General features: G+C 36.8%; 1 protein-coding gene across 1 annotated transcript in view; it reads left to right on the top strand.

Annotated features, from left to right (window-relative positions):
• The first annotated feature begins 1433 nt into the window (after positions 1 to 1433).
• GNB4 (G protein subunit beta 4) overlaps positions 1434 to 23435 on the top strand; it is a 46514-nt gene continuing 24512 nt past the window's right edge. The window contains exon 1 of the mRNA XM_051983209.1: positions 1434 to 1784. The gene's annotated coding sequence lies outside the window, so the exon portion shown is untranslated. The remainder of the gene's footprint in view (positions 1785 to 23435) is intronic.

Here is a 23435-nt window from a genome sequence, read left to right as displayed (position 1 = left end):
TTAATATATAGGAAGATCCTCACCAAGGACTTCCTTATATCAATGAAACCACAAGTCTGGTCCCTGTCCACATAGGCAAACTGTTTTTCTCTATAGATTATAAACTCAGGGTTAACTCTGTGATACTGCGGATAGAATAATGCCCCCAGAGTCAGGAACTCTTGAGTTCACATTCAACCTGAGCTGCCAGCTATGTAACTCTAGGTAAATCTCAACTCCAATTGCCTCGATTGTTTTTTTTTTTCCCCCTTTTTCTTTGTATCACTCCCTAATGCTGTTTCTTTCTACTGATTATCTCCAATTTATCTTGAATATATCTTGTCTTTACATTTTTTTGCCTTTTATTTTCTTGATCATAATGCAGCCTGGCACATAGTAGGTGATTAATAAGTGATAAGGGATACAAAAAGAGGCAAAAGCTAGTCCCTACCCTCAAGGAACTTACAGTCTAATAGAGGGGACAAGACGTTAACAAATAAGTACAAGGCGAACTAAAGAGAGAATAAACAGGAAATAACCGAGAGAGAAAGCATTGTAATCAAGAGGGCTAAGAGAAGGCTTTTTGTATAAGGCGAGAGTTTGGTTGGGATTTAAAGAAAACTAGGTAAGTCAGTAGCCGGAGGGGAGGAGGGAGAGCTCTTTTCCGGTATGAGGACAACTAAAATGAATGGAATCCAGCGGGGGAGAGGTTGGTTCTTGGAATAGCCACTAGGCCAGTGACACCGGATCGAATAATTCCTATAGGGGAGGCAGGAGCAAGAAGGCTGAAAAAGTAGGCGGGGATCGAGTCCGACAGGGCTTGCTGGGTAATGCGGGGCTTTGAACGCCACACCGAGCATTTCCTAGTGCGCCCGGGGGCCATCGGGAGCCGTTGGAGTTTCCCGAGCTCCAGGGGATGAAGAGTGAGATCTGAGTGCGGGGAAAACCACTGATTGCTAAATGAGGATTGGCTTCAAGTGGGAAGAGACTTGAGGCAGGCAGAGCCCCACGAGGTCGGGGTTAGAGGAACGACGGGTCCGGGTCACTGAGCGCAAGTGCCCTGGGCTGGGCTCTGAGGATTCAGGGCCCAAAGTAAAACGGGGTCTGCCCTCTGGGAGCTTACACTCTCCCTTTCCTCGATGGCCACCGAGCCTACACGTTCGCCTTTAGTGGGGCCTTTGGTGCTCCCTGCACCAAGCTCCTGGAGTCCCACTCTGCCGCAGCTGCAGAGAAAACCGAAGGGGGCCGGGAACGACCCTCCCCCTTCTCCACCCTTCTGGCCCCCAGTGGGAAAATAGGAAGCCGGCCGGGCTGCAGCCGCCTCTGGCGCATGCGCCGTGCTTCTTCCCCTTCCTCCCCCCTTTTCTGGTCTAAGTGGGTCGGTCCGCCGGAGGCCTGGTTGGGGGGCCGTACCATTGCGGCGCGGGGGCGGGGGGAGAGGGCGGTGCCTGCGCGGCCCCCCGCGGCGGCGTCGGGCACTCCCTCCTCTGCTAGCTGCTCGCTGGCTGCTCGGTTGCGGGAGCCCGACGGTAGCGGTGCGGGGCTCGGCGGCGGCAGCGGCGGCGGCGGCTGAGGAGGAGGCGGCGGCGGCGGAGCGGGAAGAGGACCAGACGCGGCGGACCCGGAGGGCTCAGGACCTTCGGCCCAGGCGGAGAGCGGGCTCCCGGCGGCTGAGGCGGCGGCGCCGCGCTGGGTGTGGCCGGGCTGTCCGGGCCTCCGGCTCCGGGGCTATGAGCCGCGAGCGCGCGAGCCCCCTGAGCCCGAGCTTCAGCTAAGACCGCCCGGCGGGCAGGCGGCCCCGGCAGGTGAGCCCCGGGCCGGCCCAGCTTCTCCTGCCCTGCCCTGCATCCTCCCTCCTCTTCCTCCTTTCTCTCGGATCTCTTCCCCCTCCTCCCTCTTCTCTTTCCCTTTCCCCTTCCTCTGCTTCTTTCCTCTTCCTCCTCCCTCTTCCTCCCTTGTCTCTTTTTCCTTTCCTCCTCCTCCCTTTTCTCTTCTTCCCCTTCCTTTCCCTCTTCTCTCCCTCCCCTCCCCTCTTTCACCTGCAGTTTTCCCAGTTCTGTGGTTCTGAGTAGAGAAGATCCCTTGGAGGCCTGGTCATCGGTCCGGACCTCTGGGAGCCGGATGGGGAGAAGGAGGGGGCTTAGCAGCGGCGAGACCGCGTCCTTTAGCCTCCTTCTGCCTCAGTTTCCTCAGCTGTAAAATGAGGATAGCAGTGGGGTGGTGGGGAAGATCAAATGACAGAGCACTCAGCACAGTGCCTGGCACTGAGTGGGAGCTTCCCCTTCCTTTGGGGGGCCGCCCCGCAGAATGGCTGATGGCTGGAGAGAACCCCAGGCCCGTGTTCGGTCCAGTTCCTCCATCTGTAAAATAAGGGGGCGAGAGGATGCGTCTCTGATTCCTTCTAGCGCCGATCCTATGACCCCCAGGAGAGGCGGGGGTCCTGGGAGGCCAGCCCACCTGTTGAGACTCTCGTTGTCTCCCCCACCTCCAAGGGGGTACTTGGGCTTTTGCTTGTGAACCCAGGGGAGGTGCAGTCTCTTAATTCAGTCTGTTCCGCTTTGGGATCAACTGAGGAAGCCATGTGTTCTTTCCTTCTGGCATTTCTAAACCTTCTTCTGTCTGTGTGGTCCCAACCACTAGGATAGAAGGTCCGAGCACACACACAATTTTTGCTTTTCTTGTTAATCCCATCACTTAGCGCTGTTCTAGCTCATGAGATAGTAGACCACCCATAAATGCCTTTCGTTTGCTTCTCTGTTTCCACCTCTTACTTCTCATCCTGACCCCCATCATTACTCTTTCCCTTTGTATCCTTAATTGAATATTCTGATCCAGGCAGCTCCTCCAGAGTTCTCTTCTCTAAGCTAACTATTACCAGTTTATGCAGCAGAGCCAGAGAGATCTCCAGAGCCTGGTTGCCCTCCTCTGGACATTTTAGTTTATCAGAGGCTCTCCCCAAATGAGATATTCAGAACTGAAAATGGGGTTTGTCTGCGCTACTCAGTAGGAGTATCATCACCTCCCCAATCATATCAAGCCTAAGGTTGCTTTAAGGTCCCCCCTCCCCACCCCCCACCCCCACTGTCTTGTTATCAATCGAGTTTGCTTTGCACTAAAGTCTTTTCCGGTACCTTTCCCCTTCCCACGAAGTGCTGGGTTTCCTCTTTTTCCAGGGGATGCCCTTGTGGCTATTCCTTTCAATATCTGATGGAGCTGGAAGGATGAAAGTTATACTTATTCTTCTGCAAGGTCTGCATCCCTCCAGTCTCTTCATTATGAAGTGGACAAGATGATGATTCTGTGAGTCTGCATTTGAATATAGTGGAGTAGAAAGAACAATAGACTGGGTTCTACTTCTGACTTTGTCTCCAATTCACTGTGAGCTTTGGACAAGTTATCTTTGCTCATAGTTACTTCATCTGTTAAAAAAAAAGAAGGTTGGATTAAATGTGGTCATTAGGTTTCTTTCTATCTCAGAATCCTGTGATTCTGACTTTCCTTCTCCTCCTTTTCTATGTTGACTTCCTTCTTGTGTGGGTGCTATAGTCAACTTGCATCTTTTTGAGATGAGGACTTGAGTTTTTGCATTATTTCCTGTCTTCTGCTATCCTGATGTGAGAAAAGCATAACAGATTTAGAGTTTAGAAATAATGTAGTCTATGTCTGTTTTCTTATAGATACAGAAACAGGATCAGAGAGGTCCAATCCTCATACCAGTAAAACTAGTATTGAAACCCAAATTTTCTGACACTAAAGTTTTAGTTTTTCCATTTTGCCATGCTGTCTTGTCATTCCCCCATCCTCTCCTCCCCTCCCCCAATTGTATTTTGGGCTTATTGTTCTGAGGATTTATCTGGAAGTTTGGGCTTTGGCCTTGCAAATGCGAAAATGAAAGAAAGAGAGACAGAGAGAGAGAGAGAGAGAGAGTGATGGGAGACAATGAGAGTGAATGAGAGAGTCTTTGTGTATATATGTAGTAAAGCAATCCTTAGATTTGAGTGCTGTTTTACTTCCTTCGGGGTCCTGCCAAGATTACTCATCTTTCTTTAGAGACCAATCTAGCCCGAATATTCTTTAATTAAAATTAGATTGTACTGGAATCTTTTAAATTAATGGTTATTTAATTTTGTTTAAAGGGCAGCTGGGTGGTGCAGTAGATAGAGCAATGGCCTTGGAATCAGGAGGATTGGTTTTCATGAGTTCAAATCTGGCCTTAGATATTTAACTAGCTATATGAGCCTGGGGAAGTCACCTTATCTTATTTGCCTCAGTTTCCTTAGCTGTAATGAGAGCTGGAGAAGGAAATGGCAAACTACTTATGTATCTTTGTCAAGAAAACTCCAGAATGGAATAATGAAGAGTTAGACATAATTGAAATGACTGAACAATAAAAATTTATTGGAGGGGAAAAAAACTTTAAAAGTTGGGAGAAGGGAAACAAGTCGCATAAAACACCTCATCTACAAATCAAATAAATAAAAATATTCTATATATTTTTTTTGCTTTATTAATTATTAATGATGTCAGTGATATCAGAGTATTTATTAAATGGCAATTTCCAAGTGTTACATTGTGTCCTTAACAATATTGGGTTATTAGTTTGGGATCCATGGACTCAGCTTTTAAAAGAATATTTTGATGACTATTTTGGTATAATAAAAATTTTCCTTTGTAATTCTGTAACTTGATTTTATGCATTTAAATTAGTATTTTGAAAAAGGTTCCATAGACTTTACCAGATACCAGAAGGAATCTGTGACACAAATTTAAGGATCCCTGATCGAGAAAAACAAAATTAATACAATTCTGTGGAAATGTTACTGGAAAAAAAGTTGTTTGTAAATGGATAAACTGTATCTTGAGGAAAAGAATTATTTTTCAAAGATTTTTTCCACTTCCCTGATAAATACATCCCTGCCTTAAACTTTACTATTCACTGATTCAGAGACACATGGATTTACAATGAAAGCAAACAGATTTTTACTTGTGTTGAAGCAGAGCCAAACCTTTGCCAAAGCCGATCACTTTTTTTTTTTTTTAAGCAAATTAAGAAGAGTTTGAATCTTTTCTTCTCCCTCTTCCCTCTCGAACCCCTTTAAATCTGCTGAGATGACTTTGGTTTTGGAAATAATTTAGGCCCTAATTGATCATTTGTGCTTGATTTCCTTTATTAATTTAGTTCAGAACTCTATCTTCTCTGTCTTGTGAAGTAAGCTTGAGATAGGTACTTATTCTTTTCTGATCTGGTGGAAGTCATATTAGTAGAGAAAACATACTTTGGGGGCTGTTTTCCTTATACATAAAATTATGTACAACTCTAAAATGTAATTCCTGTGCTTTTAGACCCTTTGACATATTTTCAAATTTTGTTTTAAAAATAAGTCTTGCAGCTAGGTAGATAGAGCTCCAGCCCTGAAGTCAGGAAAACCTGAGTTCAAATTTGGCCTCAAACACTTAACACTTCACACTTTTCTTAGCTGTGTGACCCTGGGCAAGTCACTTAATCCTAATTGTCTCAGCAAAAGAAAAAAAGAAAGAAAGAAGGAAAGAAAAATAAGTGTGTAAGTTCAGCCTTGTTTGTTCCAACTAAAGTGGAGAAATTCTGTCTTTCATAATTGACTTGTAGTTTTTAGATGACATTTTTTCTTTTTCACTACTCCTAGATTCTTGAAATTTTATTTTTAGTTAATTTCTGCAGAAATAGACCAAAAACCATTGTTTTCCATAAGCACTTGTTTTCTCCTAATGCAGTTAATTTTGAGATCAGTTTAAAGAATAAGAAACTTTACTGGTGCCTAAGGCTCAGAATAATCATGAGCTTAGCCATCATGATAAAATAGTATTTGTGTTTTAATATCTTACGTGGGTTACCTTTTTAAAAATTATGTATACATTTGTAAAGTTCGTTATGATGAGCATAGGTTCTTAGATACAAAAGTAGTTTTATGCCTATGACCACTAATAGACACATTTGGTAACTTTTTTCCTTTTAAATCTGTAGAATTGGTTGTCTTTCCACAAGGGGGTATAGTTTAAGTTTAAGGCACATCAGAGTTTTCTCTTTTTTAAATAAGTATTTGAACCAATTGAAAAGATAGTAGACTTAGTGCTGAACTAAGTATTGGCTACATTGTGCATGGTCGCAAATTGAATTTTGATAATGAAATGTTTCTGTAAGAATTTTTTGCTGTTGATTCTAGAATGAATTTTCTTCTTATATTACTTTACCATAGCTTTGTTCATCAGCTGGAGTGATACTGGAGAGTTGTAGTAAATGAATATTTTTTTTCTTTGGGTATGTATTATGGACCTGTATAGAATGTAAGTTTCTTGAGGGCAAGGACTCTTATATTTTCATCTTTGTATCTCCAGTAGCTAGCACAGTTCCTTCTTCTCCTCTACCTGCATTTTTTGATTGGAACTTGTGATTTCATCAGAATAAGAAGCATCCTTGTGAGGGAACCTTTATCTGCAAATAAGGTGGGCACCTGATTTGCATTCCATTTCTTTATACTTAATGGTTAATTGATTACTAGGCTCCCTCCCCTTAACTTAATGGGTTTTATCACATTCATCTTGGTCAAGTGGGCAAAGAAGACTGAGGAAACAAATGAATTTTACGATGAAAACAAACAAGGTATTTACATGGTATCCCAGCACAGTAAAGATATTTTGTATTATTCTGTTTTGGGGAATAACATAAGATAGTGCAGAATCTTTGCCTTTCTTTCAGCTTAAACTGTGGCCAACCTTTATGGCAGACTAATTTTGGAATTTTCTGTGTGCTATGCCCTTTTTCTGAGGCAATTGGGGTTAAGTGACTTGTCACAGAGCTGGGAAGTGTTAAATGTCTTAGGATTTGAATTCAGGTCTTCCTGACTAAAGGGCTATCCATTTGTACCATATAGCCAACCTTTTTTTTTTTTTTTTTTTTTTTTTTTTAACAAAAGCTTTTATTTACAAAACATGTATGGGTAATTTTTCAATAATGATCCTTGCAAAATCTTCTGTTCCAAATTTTCCCCTTCTTCTGCCCACACCTTCCCCTAGATGGCAGGTAGTCCAGTACATGTTAACTATGTTACAATATATGTTAAATCCAATATATGTATACAGTTATGCAGTTATCTTGCTGCACAAGAAAAATCGGATCAAGAAGGAAAAAAAAAACTAAGAAAACAAAATGCAAGCAAACAACAAAAGAAAGAGTAAGAATGCTATGTTGTGGTCTACACTCAGTTCCCACGGTCCTCTCTCTGGGTGTAGATGGCTCTCTTCATCACTGAACAATTGGAACTGGTTTGAATCATCTCATTGTTGAAGAGATCTACGTCCATCAAAATTGATCATTGTATATAGTCTTCTTGTTGCCCTGTATATAATGATCTTCTGGTTGAGCTCATTTCATTTATGTGCTAACTTCTAAAAAAATGATTCAACATTATGAAACTTTGACTAACATTTTACTTGTTGCACAAAAATACATTATTTCTGTATAGTTAAAAAACCGTCTAGAGCCAAAATGTCTTCCTCTTATGGTGTTTGTACTATTGAATTTTGATTCATGGATACATAAACTTTGAAGTTGTTATTTGCCCTGAATTGGAAGGCTTCCTTCCCAGAATTTTTTTTCCTTCTCCATGTTGTTATTTGATGAAATCTTCTGAAGGAGATCAAAATGCTTTTGTGTACTTGCTTTCATAGTGGAGAGGACATTTTATTTACTGAAATTGGTTTTAATGGAAATTATCATCTACTTTTTTTTGATAGTGTTTATGTTAAATATCATTCTAAAGTCACATTTCACAAAGTTATATTCTATAGAATTCTATAGAATCTTGGTGTTCCAAAAGATGTGAACAGGAGCTCCACGAGACTTTTGATGCTAGTAATATTTTTCCTCTAAGACTTAAAGATTGATTTACATATCAAAAATACATATGACAATTTCTTATTGTTAGGAAATGACTTAGTTTGCCTTTTCTTGTGTCAGGATTTCCCAACTCTTTTATCCTTTATTATTTTGGAAAGTATTACATATTCCTGGACCCTGTTCCTTCCTCCCCTCAGTCAGCACATAGAACCTTCATTCAAATCTCAAAGTGTTCCATGGCCAAGTTTGAAAAAATAATACAAGTAACATCATTACACCAAACATCATAAATACTGCAGATAGCCTGATAGAGCCTGTTGATGAATATATCAGATTGAGAATGCTACTTAAAAGGAAAGCTCTTGCTTGGATCAAGAGGCCAAATTATATGTAGAATCTAGTTCTCTCTGGTCAGGAGCAGGGGATGGTAACTAATCTAAGAACAGCTATCATAGACAAAATGTTGTTTAGGTTCAAGAACTGTTTGATTTCTTAATGATGATATTGGACTCTCATCAAAGTTTAGAGCCAAAAGGACATTTAGAGGCTATCTAATCCAGTTCTTTCATTTGTAGGTGGAAACACTGAGGTCCAGTGAGGTTCAGAAAGTTGGCACCAGAACCCAGTTGTTGAACCTGGAGCTTCCAGTTCTGTTCTTTATGTTGCCTCACCTTGTGTATAAAACCCTATTTATTACTTCTACTGTTTGAAAGGGAAGAAAGCAATGTTGGGGGGAAATATCATGGATAGTATAAAAATCTCACTGCCATTATTAGTCATCCAGAAATTGCTAACAGTGATACTGCTTCTGCTTAGTATTATCTGCACTGGTCACTAAAAAGGCCAACAGTCCCTCCTGTAGTGTATGTAAGATGAAAACTGCTCTATTGGTGGCTTTATTCCTTGTTTGAGGCTTCCCCACTTTGTCTTACTGCTTGATGAATGTAAACACTTAAATCTATTTTTTATTACAGTCTTGTTGTCTGCTGATGTTTACGGGTATTCATAAAATTCTCTGAAGTTGTTTCTCTTTTGTCTGACCCTATTTTACTATCTTTACAGTAGCTATTTGTCCAGTTCTGAGCAGCTGTATTCAGTTAGGCCTAAGCAAAATGGTGAAGTTTGTCTTTAACAAGAGTTCCATTTTTTCTGTATGATATATTTTGCAAAGGCACAAATACTCACTTGTTAAATCTTAATATCTCAGAGCTCCTTCCAAGAAATGTACCCTGACATTTCTTTTTTCCCCTCATCAAAATGTACCTGTGTTTCTTTGACATTAGGATCTTGGTTGGTGATGGCCTTAGTTTATCAAAGAAAGCTAATTCATTTAAAAATATTAATTTAAAAATTTAAGAAGATATTAATGGAGCATAATGGATTAATAATGCCCCACCCCCAAAATGATAATAGGGCTTTAAAGTAGTTTAGTGACAAAAAATCCTGAAGCAAGGGACACTCATTCTGGGAATCTGGCATCTTACCTCATTGTTAAGTAAATGAAGGAATATTTAGGTCCTCTCCACTTATGTTTCCTAGGTGATCGACTTTTTATTCTGCCCATTCATAAAGCTGGTGTGGCTGTATTATTGTATATTTGCTGTAGTTCCAGAGGATTCTGTCTAGCCCACCATTAATGCAGAATATGAGGGGGACATTGTTAAAACTTCTCGGAAGTTAACATTGTTTCCTAGCTTTTTATTCCATTTGCCTGCCCTCTAGTGGAGGTAATAACAAGCAACAAAGTAACTGAAGTTAGGGGAAAGAGAAATAAATATAATAAGAAGCAGCAAGATAGGGTACTGAATATATAATGTGGTCCAAGAATTGACTAATTGATTGTTTCAGAAAACATTTCATAATTAATCATAGTGTAAAGAAAAAAGGAGAAAGGAAGTGGGATTTGGAATATAGGCCTCCATTATTTTTTTTAAAAAAGGAAATTTAGTCTCAAAGTATTCTAACTAAATGTAGTAATTGCCACTTAAATCTGCCTTTAATATGGGGTGTTTTATCATTCAGAGTCTCCTTTTAGAACAAATACTATTCCAAATAATATTGTAGAATACAGTAACACCTTATTATTAACATAATTTTTCACATGACAGAACCTGTCTTCTGGAACACAATTACATATTATAAGAGCCTAACATCACATAAACTAACCAATAAAGTAGATTTTTCCCCATACCAGTGCTTCCAGTTTACTTCTATAAAAGTAATTTTCTTTCAAGATATCTAAAATTAAGAGAGGGTTGCATCTATTTTGAAATAGGAAACATTAAATTATTTTAATAAAAAATTTGAAGTGTATCCTTATATTTCTTCCTCTCCCATATTTTATTTGGATGTGGTCATTAACATATCTTAGAAATTTGTTTCTTATTGAATCTTTGCGTTCTTTCTGGCTCTATAATTCTATAGTTAGGATCACTGCTTGTGAAGATTCTCTTGTGTAGATGTCAGATCTTCTTCAAAGCACTCATTCCCTATCCTCATTCTGTTGGACCTATCTGCAGCCTTTAATACTGTTGCTCGCCCTTTCCCTTGCCCTTTTTTGGGAGGAAGCTCCTCCTTTCCCATTCTTCCTTTCCCACTGCTGTTGCATGGACTCCTTTGCTGGGTCCTCACCCAGGTGGGGCCCTCTAACCATAGGAATCCCTCAGGGTTCTGTCCTGTGCCCTCTTCACTCCCATTTCATACCATCTCTTGTGTTGATTCTCAAATCTATCTTTCCCCAGCTCTTCTGCTCACCTCCAGATGTCCAGGAAACACTTTAAATCAAATGGGTCCAAAACAATTCTCTACCCACCTCCTAATTTTTCCTCCCCCTTTCTTCAACTTTCTCTCCTACTGAATAGAGCAGCACTGTCCCTGTAGTCTTTCACTAGGAGTCATCCTGGGTTACTCACTGTTTTACCTTGTATCCCAGATTTAGCCGGGGCCTGCTTATTTCATCTTTGCAAGGTCCCCAATAAGTTTCCTCTTCTGTGACATTCACATTCCTTCAGTGCAGATTATTACAGTATCCTGCTGGTAAGTCATCTGCCTCAAGTCTCCCCATCATTTTCTTTTTATCCCCCTGAGATAATTAAGGTTGTGACTTAGTCACACAGCTAACAAATGTTAAGTGTCTGAGGCTCAATTTGAGCTCAGGTCCTTCTGAGTCTAGGGCTGATGCTGTATTTACTATGCTATCTAGCTGCTCCTGATTTTCTTAAAAATATAGGTCTGAACCCTACTCAATAAATTCCATTGGTTCTCTTTTGCCTCAGGATCAAGTCTTCAAAATCCTTTATAACCTAGCCTTCTCTTATCTTTTTATTCTTCTATCTTATTCCCTTTCTTGTACTCTTCAGTCCAGTGACACTGATTAGGCTGTTCCTATAAGATATGTCATCTCTAATTCTGGGCATTTTGTGGGGCTGTCTCCAATGGCTAGGATGCTCTCCCTCCTCAATTCCACCTGCTGACTTTTCTGGCTTCCTTTAAGTCCCAACTAAAATCTCATATTTTATTATTATTATTTATATTATTATAAAAATTTTAATAAATAATTTTTTAATAAATCTATCATAGTCAAGTGCTGTGACCATTCAGTCTTAAAGACCACATTCTTAAAGACTCGCTTTCTACTACATTAGTGTTTAGTGCCTTTTCTGATTTTTACCTGCAGACTCCCATATGTCACTGAACTTTTCTTTGTTAATTTAACTCAAGATTTTAGTAGGGATATTTTTGTTTCAAAAAGTATCAAGTAGACTGATAGATTCAAACATTAGGACTTCATGAGGGACTCTTTAATTTCTGTAATGTGGGAAATTATTTGACAAGTTAGAATTCTTAAATTCTTTTTAGAACTGAAAACAATTGTGGCCCAAACCCTTTAATTTCAATGAGAAAGTTGAACCAAGGTCTATGTAGGTGAGATCACTTATACAATTAGTTAACACAAATTCAGGACTAAAAATTCCTCCAATTCTTTAATTTTATAATTCCCTAAAAATTCATATGTTTTCATATGTTTGTGGCATGTTCACTTGTAGTAGACAAAAAAATATTTTAGATAATCTTGTAAGAGATTCTAGAATTCTTAGATGAAAATGTAATATAACACTCCTCAATTCTACTCAATTCAGTAATATTTAGTTAAAACCTACTATGTGCGAGGCACTGTGCTAAGTCCTGGGGATATAAGAAAAAGAGATAGGTGAATAAATAGGTGAAGACAGCATACAAAGGGACACTGAAAAGTGGGGCAGGGACCAAAGGGTACACAGTTTAGGGGAATTGAATCCAAGCAGAGCTTTTGGTAGAAAATGGAGATACTCAACTAGATCTGTGCCTTCATTTATGTGGGTATCCCCCCACCATCACAGATGCTTGCCTCTCCTGTGTGAGTAAGTTACAGCTAACATTGGTATATCTTTGCATAAAGTATCTCATATTTTTCTCACAACAACCTGACAGTGGTAGGTGCTCTTATTTATCCCCATTTTAGAGAAAAGGAAACTGAAGCAAGATTGTAGCTCGGTTTTCTTGACTTCCAGCCTGATGCTCTGTCCACTACACCACCTAGCTGAATCTTGGATATGTCTTCCTGCTGGTTGGTCATAGTGGCCTCATTCATTATCTCTAGCTGTCGCCAAAACTAGTGAAACACAGAGACAATCACTGGTTATCATTCCCTGCATTCACCACTTGAACAGCCAGCCACTTCCATTTGTATATTTCTTTAGTAACATACTTTACTCACTTCTTCATAATTCCTTGTTTGTAATATGTTGTCATCCTGCTTATACTCGTGCTGCAACTCACCACTGCCTCTTTATTATTATTATTATTATAGCTTTTTATTTACAAGATATATATATGCATGGGTAATTTTTCAGCATTGACCCTTGCAAAATCTGTTCCAACTTTTCCCCTCCTCCCCACCCCTTTCCCTAGATGGCAGATAGATCAATACATGTTAAATATGTTAAAATATATGTTAAATAAAATATATGTATACATATCCACACAATTATTTTGCTGCACAAGAAGAATTGGACTGTGAAATAATGTAAAATTAACCTGAGAAGGAAATCAAAAATGCAGGCGGGACAAAAACAGGGATTAGAAGTGCTATGTAGTGGTTCACACTCATTTCCCAGAGTTCTTTCGCTTCATCACTGCCTCTTAGGTGACTGTCTTAGAGCCAAGTAGTAACTCTGGGCAAGTCATTTCACCTCTGCTTGCCTCAGTTTCCTCATCTGTAACAACCCAGGGTTGTTATGAGAGTCAAACAAGACAATCTTGCCACAATGCCTGATACATAGTATACACTGTCTAAATGATAACTAAGAAGATGATAGATTAACTTTCTAGAATGTCCATCCAAATGTCTACATATACTCCTGGAATGTAGTAAGTATTTTATAAATACCTGTTGATGAATCCTCATCCACTTCATTTTTTTTCTATGCATTTGGTTAAGTTTTTTGATCTACCATTGGCAATATTCAGGAGACTGTGTGATGTTCCTGAGCACGGGATCATCCATAAACAGAACAGCATGTGGAAGATTCACCATCACACATAAGTGGTGACCTGAGGATTATCAAACAAAATTATCTCTGTTGCGTCTTTCAAAGAGCCTTGGTATCATTTTGACACTGGCATGAAGTACACCTTGTTGTTGGAGAGTGTTTTAAAAACAGAATTTTGCTCTTTGTGTACCTTTTAATCCAGCACTCTCACTACTGAGTCTGTAACCTAAAGAGATCATTAAAGAGGGAAAAGATTCCACGTGCAAAAATATTTGTAGCAGCCCTTTTTGTAATGGCAAGGATGCCTATCAGTTGGGGAATGGCTGAATAAGTTATGGTATCTGAATGTAAGGAATCTTATTCTATAAGAAATGATGAGCAGGGTGATTTCAGAAAGAATTACATGAACTGATGCTAAGTGAGGTGAGCAGAACCAAGAGAATATTGTACACAACAACAAAAAGAATATTTGAGGATCAACTGTGATAGACTTGGGTTCTTTTCAATAATGAGGTGATTCAAGGCAGTTCTTATAGACTTATGATAGAAAGTGCCATTCACATCTAGAAAGAGAACTATGGAGAATCAATGTGGATCAAAGCATAATATTCTCATCTTTTGTTGTTTGTTTGTTTTCTTTCTCATTTTTTCTCCTTTTCTGATTTTTGTGTGTACGCAGAATAACAAATATGGAATTATGTTTAGAATAATTGCACATGTTTAACCTATATTGTATTACTTGCTGTCTTGGGGAGGGGAAAGGAGAGAGGGAGGGAGAAAATTTTGGAACATAAGATTTTGCAAAAGTGAATATTGAAAACTTATCTTTGCATGTATTTGAAAAAATAAAATACTTGTAAAATTTTTAAAGTTTTGATTAACTGACTTAAATGCTTTTTTATATTCAGCAAAGAATTAGCATAGTGGGAGCTTCAATTCTCCGCATCTTTTAGGCAGTTGTGATGATAAAGATGTCATCTGCTGTAAAATATCACTTGAAGAAAGCCTTGCCAGTTCCCTTCAGATTCCCTCATCAAAGTTGCCTTATGTGTACATACATTATTCTTTGAAAACATTTTTAATAGCTGGGAAAACAGGCATATGGGTTTCTAGTTATTGACAGTCTCTCAGTTGCCTTTTATGGGTAATAATAAGACCTGGCTTTTTCCCATGACTTTCACATACTTTGAGAAATGGTCTTTTACTAGTCTTGCTGCCAGCACATGGATCTCTTTCATGTACTCTTGATCTCATCTGGCTCCATTAGTGTAATCAAATTACTTTTTCTCAGTGTTGTTCTCTTTTTAGTGCCATTTTCATTTCAGTTTAGTTTAATTCAGGAAACATTTACTAAATGCCTTCTATGTGCCAGGCATACAGGTGTGTTATAGCTGGGTACCAAAAATTTAAAAAACACAAATGAATGTTCCTTGTACTCAATGAATTTTTACTATTTTCTTGTGGAAGCACACCCAAATGTAATGCTTCCTTAATCTTTGAGGCTGAAAAGTATCTCCTATCCTTGCATATATTTTCTGAATTTGGTCTCTTGTCTTCCTTACAGTTTTATTCTTAATATCCTTTGAGTGATTTAGTTTGATTCAGTCTCTCCCTTATTCTTTCTTGAAACTTTTTACCTTATATGTTTTTTGCCATTTTATGAAGCTATCCTGCTCATCATCTTACTCTTAATATGAATGAGGATATTCTTTCTGTACTTGTGTGGCCCTTGGCTTCTATGTCTCTTTGTTTGACAAGGAGACCTGAGTGTTTGTTAATCAAGCTTTTTTTTTTTTTTTTTTTTTTGCTCTTTGTTCCATTTCACTGGCTAAAAAGTTCTATATGAAATTGCTGTAATTGGTGAATATGTCTTACCGCCATTTATTTTCTCCTCCCCCTCCCTTTTTTTGCATCTTGTTTTTGCAAACTTGTTTAAGTAATTCAAGTTGGAGAATTATGCTCCCCTCCTCCCCCTATTTTGTTCTTTAATTTTGTACAGATCTTGATCTTAATTCCAACAAGTTGCTGATCTGTATTCAGACATATCAATTACAAGTGATTTCCTATCTGGTAGAATATCAATTTCATTTTTTGCTGAGGCAATTGGGGTTAAGTGACTTGCCCAGGGCCACACAGCTAGAAAGTATTAAGTGTCTGAGACCACAGTTGAACTCAGGTTCTCCTGACTTCAGGGCTGGTGCTCTATCCACTGCGCCACCTAGCTGCCCCAAACCAATTCTTTTCTTGAAGAAGGTATTTATTATATATAGTCACATTGCTTCAGGAGTATCCTTTGACCTTTCATCCTTTAATATAACACCACCATGTTTTTCAACATTTTTTTTTTGCCTTATCTAGCCTCCCCTTTTCATAGAAGTCTCAAGTATTAAAGTCTATGTTGATTTAATTTTGAAGAAATTAGTTGAGTTTTTCCATAGAATTTATTTACTTCTTTCTGTGCAACAGAGGTTGGTTGGTGGCATAATGGATAGGATGCTGGATGTAGTCAGGAATAATCTATTTCTGGAACTAATTGTATGATTTTAGGCAAGTCTATTCTCACTATCTGCAGTTTCCTCATCTGTAAAACCAAGGGCTTTGAACTCAGCGACCTCTAAGATCCTTTCTGCCTGTTTAAAAAAAAGAAATTATCAGTAGTTTAATAGATGAATTAAAGAGAATAGAGATTAGTAAATAGATGGACAAATCTTAGCAATAAGGTTTCCTGGTAGTTTCAATATTGAGATTGTTTTTAGTGAAATAGCATATAATAGGCAAGAAGAGGGAAAGAGAATTACAGTTGTTTTCATGCTTTCCTAAGTCAACATGCCAAACTGACTCTTATTCCATATTAATGCCATAAAAATGATATGTAAATGTCAAGTCAGAAAAATAATGTAAACTGTATTCAATATGTAGTTTCTGGAGTATCAATTGTAGAATACCAAGAAGCAGCCTAGGAATCTCAGATTTCCCTGAAAGTAACATCTCATTGTATGTTTGAGCCAAAAAGATCAGAATAAAATTCAGGAAGGATGCTTTGGTGGAATAAAATCATCCCGGCACTTTATCAAACTGTGTGTTCTTTTTGTTTTTCCATTAAACTTTCACAGATTGTTTATATGATCCAAAGATGTTTTTGTAATTGTAATATTTTGGCAGTGCCCATGTAGATAAATTGGACAAGGTATCAGTTGCTTCATATCACATCAATAATCAACCTCTTTTGGAAATTTTGTGGGTTTTTTTTGTTGTTGTTGTTTTTGTATCATCTATATTTCCAGGTACACTCCTACTCTTTTCTACATTCTTCCCATCACTTCTAACAGAGAATAAAAAAAAAGAAAAACAATTCAACAAAACTAACTGATGTGTTGCAAAGTCTGACAGTTTAAGCAGTGTTCTATACCCATAGTTTTCCACTCACTACCTCACCTCCAGCAAAGAAAGGAAGGTTAAGTATTTTATCATTTCTTTATCGGGGCCAAGATTCTTCATTATTATAATATACTCAGTTCAGTTTTTTTGTTGTTGTTCTTTTGCTTTACATTGTTGTCATTGTATATATAGTTATGTTTATTTCATTCTGCTTCAGTTCATATATTTCTCATACTTCTTAATTCTTCATAGTCATCATTTCTTTAAGTATGGTAACATTCCACTATGTTCATGAGTAAATCGTGATTTATTTACTCATTTCTTAATTGATGGACATATTTTTCCTTGTTCATTATTATTATCACATATGATGCTATGAATATTTTGATTATATATGGAGACTTTGACTTGAATTTCACCAATTACCTCTTGGATATTTTACATCTAGTAGATATCCTAGAGACATCTAAAAATTCAACATATATAAAAATGAATAAAATTAATTAGCTTTTCCCCTAAATGCTCTGTTCTTCTAGATGTTCCTATTTTTGTCATGTGCCCTTTGGTAGAGAGAATTTCCTCACCCTATCATTGAAAGTACAGGTCTGCACTAAAATAAAAATCAAATGGACTAGTAGAATAGTAGAAATAAAATTTTCTGATAATCACAAATTTGAAATAATTCTCCTTTCAGTAAACCTTTTTTAGCTTTTAAGAAGCAAAAAGACATATGTATACTTCAGATGTCTAGAAAAACTTAAAATATGGATTTGGAGAATTACTTGCTTTAGCTTTGGTAACCATTATAGCTAACTATATACTGACTGATACAATTGCTTAATTGTACATGCCATAAAATGTTTCATTTTACTACTAGTTTTGTGAGAATTTTAAGAGAGGGCAAAGGAAAACCATCTGAATTACACATCTGTGCGTGCGTGTGTGTGTGTGTGTGTGTGTGTTTTTAAAATTCATTTAACAAATTGGCTTGGATACAATGGTTCATTGGTATCATTCAAATTATCGTAACTGGTACTGCTCAGCTGTTTTTATAAAATGTCTGGATTTACTGCTTTCTTCCCAACTTCGTAATGGTCTAACTACATGATATTATTTAAAGTACATAAAATGCAATTCTTATTGGAAATTTTTCTATGTAAAAGAAAAGCTTAAACTTTATTAGTTAAGAGGAAATTAGTATCTTAATGTCTTTAAGAATTTGTATTTAAATTTTAACAGTTGATGAATGCACTGGACTCTATTTGCTCTTGTGTTGAAAACATTTGCCATAATTTTCATCATCTTTCTTTAGGAAACCTGTTAATTGATGCTGTTATTTTATTATTTTTTACAATTGTGAACTTTATCTTCTAATTCTAAAATCCTATAATCCTAGCATACTCTTTGAATGTATGAGTGTTAGTAAATTTATTTAGTGGATTCTATAATTTTAATGTAATTAAATATTATTTTTACTTATAAAATTATTAAAGTATTTTATTTAAATTTAGTATTTTTAGGAACTAATAATCTTGGATAAGGAAATTATTTTATATATATATTTTTTTTATTATAGCTTTTTATTTACAAGATATGCATGGGCAATTTTTCAGCACTGACAATTGCAAAACCTTTTGTTCCAATTTTTCCTCTCCTGCCCCCTACCTCCTCCCCCAGATGACATGTTAAATATGTTGAAGTGTATGTTAAATATAATATATGTATACATGTCCATACAGTTATTTTGCTATACAAAAAGAATCAGACTTTGAAATAGAGTACAGTTAACCTGTGAAGGAAATCAAAAATGGAGGCGGACAAAAATAGAGGGATTGTGAATTCTATGTAATGGTTCATACTCATTTCCCAGAGTTCTTTTGCTGGGTGTAATTGGTTCAATTCATTACTGCTCTATTGAAACTGATTTGGTTCATCTCCTTGTTGAAGAGGGCGACATCCATCAGAATTGATCATCATATAGTATTGTTGTTGAAGTACATAATGATCTCCTGGTCCTGCTCATTTCACTCAGCATCAGTTCATGTAAATCTCTCCAGGCCTTTCTGAAATCATCTTGTTGGTCATTTTTTACAGAACAATAATATTCCATAATATTCACATGTAGTATTCTTCTCTAAAATAATAATGTTCTCTGGGAGCAGGTTTCTTGGGGAGCTTCTGGAAGCAGCCTTCGTTTCAGTTCAGTGTAATCACCCCGAATGCAGACAGGAGTTAAAAGTCCAAATCCTTTATTGTCTCCTTCAAAGTCTTATCTCCTTCACTTGGATCTCGGCTAGTTTTTCTGGAGGCCTTCTGTAGTCTTGGTTCCAAGAACTTACCTGAATTTCCTCAACTGAATCCTGACTGAGGCTCTTAGAGCTTCTAGTGGGCTTGTCCTTTCTGGCCCTGACAGCTCCTCCTCATATGCCCGACACTGATTATACATCAATCATTATATCACTAGAAAATCATTGTTTGTTGTAGGATTAAATCACTGCTAAACTAGATTTAACCACTGTCTCCTCAATTCCACTTACTTAGCACCTTGTTTCAAGTTCTGGCCCATAACATTCATATACCACAATTTATTCAGCCATTCTCCAACTGATGGGCATTCACTCAGTTTCCAGTTTCTGGCCACTACAAAGAGGGCTGCCACAAACATTCTTGCACATACAGGTCCCTTTCCTTTCTTTAAGATGTTTTTGGAATATAAGCCTAGTAGTAACACTGCTGGATCAAAGAGTATGCACAGTTTGATAACTTTTGGGGCATAATTCCAGATTGCTCTCCCGAATGGATAGATGCATTCACAATTCCACCAACAATGTATCAGTCTCCCCGTTTTCCCACATCCTCTCCAACATTATGCATTATCTTTCCCTATCATTCTAGCCAATCTGACAGGTGTGTAGTGGTATCTCAGAGTTGTCTTAATTTGCATTTCTCTGATTAATAATGACTTGGAGAATCTTTTCATATGGCTAGAAATAGTTTCAATTTCTTCGTCTGAGAATTGTCTGTTCATATCCTTTGACCATTTATCAATTGGAGAATGGCTTGATTTCTTATAAATTAGAGTCAATTCTCTATATATTTTAGAAATGAGGCCTTTATCAGAACTTTTGACTGTAAAAATGTTTTCCCATTTTATTGCTTCCCTTCTAATCTTGTCTGCATTAACTTTGTACAAAAACTTTTCAATTTGATATAATTAAATTTTCTATTTTGTAATCAATAATGATCTCTAGTTATTCTTTGGTCATAAATTCTTTATATATTTTACAGTACTGATAACAAAAAGAAAAGACCATCTTTATAGTGGTAATATATCTGCCCAGTTTAAAAATAATATGGATAAGCTAGAGAGGTTCCCAGGGAGGCACCTAGAATGAAGAGCCCTGAATCCATATCTTTGGAGTAATAATTGAAGAAAATAAAAAAGAAAAGACTTAATGGGAATATGATAGCTGTTTTTTATAGGAAGGGCTGTCATATGGAAGAGGGATTAGATTATGTGGAAATGGCAAAACAACAAATTTAGGCTTGATATCAAGAAAATTTCCTGTTAGAATTGTCCAAATGTGGAACAGAAAGGAACCCACCATGCCTTGAGGCAACTCAGAAGTTTTCTGACGCTATCCAGAGCCTTTTGAGATTGTGGCTTTTTTTTTGTAGATGTTTACCAAATTATTCTTTTAGGAATGCTAGAATTTTGCCAAGAAGTAAATTAATTTGGACCCACTTTTGTAAACTTTCTTCCCAACTCTTTGCTGTTTTGTTTTGTTTTGTTTTTTTGGCAGGGGGAAGAACATTTATTCTTCTCCAGTTCTGTAGTATCTTTTCTTTTTCTTAATGTAACAAATCAAAGAATGACTTCACAAATGAAAGGGCCTGTATGGGAAGTGAACTTTGTTCTAATCCATAATGGCCAATCCTTCTGATTTTCAGAAATTCTTTATGCAAGAGAAATGTTGATAGTTTCCTTTGTTAGAATGGAAAAAGAAATCTCAAGCTTTTGACTCTCACTTTTGCTCATGTATTTTGTGTTTACTATTGCTTGACGTTTTATAATATTAATAAAGTAACTTTAATGTGTTGGATCACATATTTGGAATTGAACTGCTCTCTCTTTTTAAAAAGACCAATTGATTGTACTTGCAGATTTTTAGGATAATTCTTTGTGTTCTAAGGATGAGACCACCCAGTGTAGGCTCTCCCTTCCCTTTGAGCTTCAAAGGGTATGAATATGTGATCAGATTTTTAAGAAGTAATATAGTAATTACACTAAATTCACATATTATGCTGTAAATTAATGTGATTATTTTGGACTTAGGAGGAGAAAAAGCATATTGTTTCTTTTGAAATGAACAACAACAAAGTCTTATGATTCCAGAGATAAGTAAAAATGATTAATGTTATATTTTAAAATTAAAGTTTCAAAAGGATAGTGACATTGAAGAGAATAGGCAAAAAAAATTTCCTATGTAAATTAGATGATGGCCAAATAAATGTGCACACATTCTACTCAAAATAAAATTAACCCTAATAAGATTTACATGTCCATCCTAAATAATTTTTTCTCCTTCCTCCTCTATACAGTCTCTCTTCTTTCACATCCTTCCCCCCAAAAAATTATCCAGTCAATCTATTACATTCACATATCCTTTCAGGAGTCAAGAATTATTGGTATGGTAGATAGAGCCTCTTTTTTCACAGGAAAAATAGGAAGAAAAAATGCAATTCCGTTCCAAAAATGGCTTATTTTTAAAAATTCTTGGTTTTCTATTTTGATAAAGAATAATATTATATATTGTTAGTGTATATATATATAGTTAGTAAATAGTAACATAAAATTTGGATATCCAGGTCGCTATGATAGTTGAAACCTTCAAGCACTGCTTTTTCACATGCCATTTTCCCTGATCCAAGCAAGAAATTACAGTGTTTATTGTGTTTTTCCCATAACAAATATATATGTTTATAGTTATTAATTATTATCAACAATGAATAACAACAGTAATAGTGCTATTACTTAACATTTACATTTTTTTACATTAAATCCCAGAAGCAGAAAATGGCTTGTTTGGAAAATTAAATCGACCCTCTCCATATTGTCAAGGACCTAACCAAACACAAGAGATTGATTTTATTGTGATTTTATTTTTAAAAGCGCTTCTGTTAGATTTTTTTAAAAGACAGTTTTTAGACTCTAATTTTCAATATGATCCCATTAAGCATTGTAATGATTGTTTTTCTAGCTGGTAGTAATTAGAATTGTCCATCAGAACTATAATTGCTTGACATGTGGCACCAAAGTCAAAGCAAATAATTTCAGAAATTTTAAACTCAACTCTGAGACATCTGTTATGATAGCATTGCTATAGTCATCCTGGTTGAATAAAGCCAAAGAACTAGTGAAGAGGATAAATTGCATTTACATCTATATTAATTCATTTAAAATTATGCATTTTTAAAAATACGTTTTTAAAATGCAAATTTTTAAAAGGCAAGCAATTAGAAAATTACATGTTCCCTGAAAGTTGTGATAGTTTCACTCATTATATTAATACCATTTTATGCCTAGCATAGTAACTCACAAATAGTAAGAATTTTATAAACTTTGTTGATTGATTGAAGTGGTCGTAATTTATATGAATCAGCAAGCATTTATTGAGTATTTACTGGGAAACAAGGCAAAAGTGAAACTATCCCTGCATATTTTCTAATAGAGGTGACATGTATGTATACACAAACACATGTTATATAGGTATATACATATACAAAACACAAGTTAACCATGGAAGGAAAGTTACTAGCAGTTTGCGGGGAGCAGGAAACCTGCAGGCTCTCTAATTATTGCTGTACCTATGGTCTCTGTCCTTCACCTTTCTTATTCTACATGTTCTCTCAGTGACCTCATTAACTTTCTGTGAATCCTGTTATTGATACACATATAACCTTTAAATATATATAGTGTCCCCAAAGCCTTAGTTCAGGTTTAAGTTATTAACACTGTTATTGATGGCTTTAATTTTTAATAATAGTTTTAATAATTATTTAAGCTAAGATTTTTGGAACACTATATCCAGTCTAAATTTCTCTCCTTAGAACTAGTCATGTCATTTTCTAACATTGTGTATTATTACAAATTTCAATCTAGATATCCCACACTCAGCTCATCTGAAACAGTTCATGGTCTTCTCTCCAGTGAACTTCTTTTGCAAACACTATCATCCTTCTAGTCACCTGGGCTCATTGCTTATCTTGTCTCACCTCCTATACTCAATCAGTTACTAAGTCTTTTGTATCCATAATATCTCCTGCAGCCACGCTCTCATTTGCATTTATATGCCTACTATTTTTTCAGCACTTATCACTTCTCAGACTGTTTTAACAACTTCCAAAATGAAATTCTTGAAGTATTGATCTAAACATATCACTCCCCTGTTTAATAAACTCCACTGACTCCCTATTATCTCAAGAACCACACAAAAACTCATCTTTAGTACTTAAAACCTTTCAATCTAATTCCATCCTACCTATCCAAGTTTATTTTACATTACTCCCCTCCATATACTCTATGACCTGTCAAACTAGTCTTTTAAATTAAAAATAGATGTGTGTGTATAACAGATGTAGATAGATTTTTGTCTATTTTACATAAGCTTATA

This window comes from Antechinus flavipes, chromosome 3, assembly GCF_016432865.1.
Source record: "Antechinus flavipes isolate AdamAnt ecotype Samford, QLD, Australia chromosome 3, AdamAnt_v2, whole genome shotgun sequence".
Classification (NCBI taxonomy): domain Eukaryota; kingdom Metazoa; phylum Chordata; class Mammalia; order Dasyuromorphia; family Dasyuridae; genus Antechinus; species Antechinus flavipes.
The sequence above is the reverse complement of the archived record's forward strand: the minus strand, read 5'-3'. Positions and strand labels throughout refer to the sequence as shown.